A 3,798-nucleotide genomic window follows, 5' to 3' on the forward strand; every position below is an offset into this window, starting at 1 on the left:
GTGCTCTTCAGATTCATTTTTTAAATTTCTCTGAATAACTATGATTCTATAAATCCGTTTGGAGAATACATCCTTTAAGAAGTAGTATTAGTGTTATCTTTTTTTTTTTTTTTTTTTTTTTTTTTTTTTTTTTTTGGGGGGGGGGTTTCTTCTGTAATATGGATTTTTTAAAATTGCCCTTTTACATTCAAAATTGCAAGTGACTTTACGTGTGACTCATCTTTGGCTTCTATCTCAAATGACAGCTCGAGGAATGTAATTGATTATATTTTTCATTTCTGAACACTTGATGCATTATTGCTCTTCTCATCTCCTTTTGGCCATTTTTATATTTCATATATATATATATATATATATATATATATATATATATATATATATATATATGTCAGAAATTTCTGACGAAGACATAATAGAAACCGGTCAAATACAGCTCTTGTATTGTGAAGATGTATGTATGAATGTATGTATATATAAACATGTTTACATAAACATACATATATTTCGCCCAGTAACAAATATGCAGACACACACATAAATACGCGTGTTTAAGTGTGTGTGTTTGTGTGTGTGTGTGTGTGCGTGTGCGTGTGCGTGCGTGTGCGTGTGCGTGTGCGTGTGTGTGAATGTGAATGTGAGTGTGAGTGTGAGTGTGAGTGTGCGTGTGTTAGAGAGAGATCAAGTTATCTCCATATACGCAATAACAAACACATTGCGAATAAACAATAAAGTGACTCACCTTGTTATCATTCCGTTTCCACGCTGGCGTTACTCCAGAGAGCAACCGTCACTTATGCGCTGCTATCACCCGGTGAGTAATTTGTCAATACTTTGTCCGTTATCATATAACTGTTAGAAGTAGGTAATTACTAATCTGATCCATACCTTATGATTTAGCGAAGTGACCGATATTAGCGAAAATCAATGAAATGAAAGTAAGAGCAGTCTTTACACAAGAACGAATAACGAAAGAAATCGGTCAAACAAGGTGAAACATGAGATGACAGGACAGACCGAACGAAAACTCTTCTTTCAGGTCTGACTTGTTGGATCCAGTGTGAGTAGCGGTTCAACCCTTTTCAGATCAAACGCGCTTAGTTAACTTTATATATGTCACTAAACCGGCAAGGTACTGCATTTTTGTTATTTAGCGTTTCCATCGATTACCGTAAAGTGTCAGAGGTTTAGTGCGATTAAGGTATATTTCTCTGTTAACCCTTTCTATACCATCTTAATTCTGTGCGGGGGGGGGGGGGGGGGGGCGTTCTTTCGAGCGCCCCAACCCATCTTGAGCGAAGGGCAGCAAGGCTTGACCTGAAGCGACCTTGTAGTGGAGGTCTTCTAAAACCATCTAGAAATGCAAAACAAATAAACTAATTATATCTTCCGCCTTTGAAAACATCCCCAGGTATTTCCGGATCACAGCATAAACGACCTTGTTTCACCCTTCCCGCCAGGTATCCATAATTAAGGAGAGAGATTTTTTTAACGGTTTAATCCCTATTCATTTGATCTTTTATGTGGAGTTCGTTTTATTTATATGTATTTTTATGTCCAGCCTCTTTTTCATACAATTTTGCTGCTTTAATGTTGCACGATGCACAAGATGAATTAAAAATCTACACAATAATTGTTAAACTTGTTACACCTTGTTCCTTTTTTTTTAACAACCTCCGCTGCCCTGACCTGATGTGCAGAGGTCAAACGAAATACTTGAGGGGGACAGTCTGGTCTTTTTTCGGCGATTTTCACCCATCTTGCCGAAAATGAGTTACATGCATTTACAATGAGTTCCTAGGCCCCCGGTTCTCCCCTGAAAATTTCAAGACCCGACCGTTATTTTTTAGGTGGTAGCAGCCATTTTCGATGTCGACTGAAATATTATTTTTTTCACGTTACCTTAGAAAATCGGCAATTGTGACGCAATGATCAAAAACAATTAAAAAATTATATTATTTTCTGAAAGTTTATTAAATTCCATATAAGATGAGACCAACCTTCATTTTTTCGGAATAATTTGTAAAATCTGGCAAGCGTCCAAAAACCGACAATGAAGAAATTTTTCATACAAATAAACATGATATGCCGTTCATATGGAGTATTCTATTTTCTTTGTGTTTTCATCATACATATTTAGCTTGATCTATGAGCAAAATATTTCGGAAATGCAAACCTCCCCCTCCAAATGGCGAGTAGGATTGCCAAATGATCCGGATCACCACCAAAATATTATGGAATATTAAAGGCATGAAGAGAGGGAAAACACCAGGTGTAGAAGGCATTAGTATAGCCCTTATATTAGACGCAGGAAAAATTGCAACAGTGAAACTAGCCAGTCTTTTTAACAAATGCCTCCGAAACTCCGAAAGCCTGTAAAAATGCAACAGTTATTTTGATGCATAAAAGGGGATAGAAAGGATCTAAAATACTACCGACCCAAAAGCCTCTTTTCAGTTACTTACAAACTGTTCACAAAAGTCATCACAGCTCGCATCTCTTACAGTCTGGATTCTAACCAACCTAGAGAACAGGCTATATATATATATATATATATATATATATATATATATATATATATATATATATATATATATATATATATATATGCATCTATATATTTGCATATATATATATATATGCAATTATATATATATGTATATATATATACATACATATATATATATATACATATGTATATACACATATATATATTATATATATATATTTATGTATATCATATGTATATATACATATATATATATATATATATATATATATATATATATATATATATATACATATATGTATGTATGTCTGTATATGTATGTATATATGCATATACATATATTCACACACATACATGTGTGTGTTCGTACCTAGTTGTGAAGAGCTAAGCTCAGGTGGCCCCGTCTGCTATAATGAAATCATATAACCTTTTCAATTGATGCACATTTTAGGCACACACTACGTTTTTGGGAGACTGTTCTATGCTTCAATAGGTCTGTTTGGCGAACTACCATTTTTTGACATCTTAATTGCCTCTTTTTACTTTCAATTTTTTATTGTGTCCTCCCGTGTTCAAGATTAAAAACTCGTATTTATCCACCTTCACTCTTCCTGTAATACAGTTGAGCATCATAATCATGTCCCCCCTTTTCCTTCTTTCTTCCAAAGTAATTTCTGTAGTCTATCTTCGTAACTCAGATCTCTCAGAGTAGGTGTCCTTCTTGTGGCCGCTCTTTGAACTCTTTTCAGTTTGTCTATATCCCCAGCCACCTCTTTCCTGTAATATTTCAGATACTCTATCATGAAAACAGAGATTTGGTACACATAACCCTCCTTCTCTAGAACCAAATTGTTTATTTGATATCATTTCGTGTTTTTTTCAAGCACTTCAACCATTGTTTCCTAATTATCCTTTCTTACAGCTTGCTTACTATGCTAGTTAACGAAACTAGTCGATAACTGAGAGGGTTTTGTTTGTCGCCGCTCTTATAAAAGGGTGTAACATTGGCGTTTCCGACTTTTTGGTTGTTTACCTTCTCCCAGTGAATTTTGGAATGTTAATAATAAAAAAATTACATAGTTCTTCGACACATTCTCTGAGAACCCAGTTAGAAATCTCATCTGGTCCCTCTGCTTTGGTCTTGTCTAAGCCTTATAGTATATCTTTTATTTCATTCTTTTGGGGGGTTTGTACGTTTGTACGGGTATTTGCCTGATCAAAGTATCGGTCTTGAACAAATACTGACTAACATTTCTCTTTTAGAATTTCACACATTTCCTCCTCCTTAGAAT

Source organism: Penaeus vannamei, chromosome 9 (genome assembly GCF_042767895.1).
Source record: "Penaeus vannamei isolate JL-2024 chromosome 9, ASM4276789v1, whole genome shotgun sequence".
Taxonomy (NCBI): domain Eukaryota; kingdom Metazoa; phylum Arthropoda; class Malacostraca; order Decapoda; family Penaeidae; genus Penaeus; species Penaeus vannamei.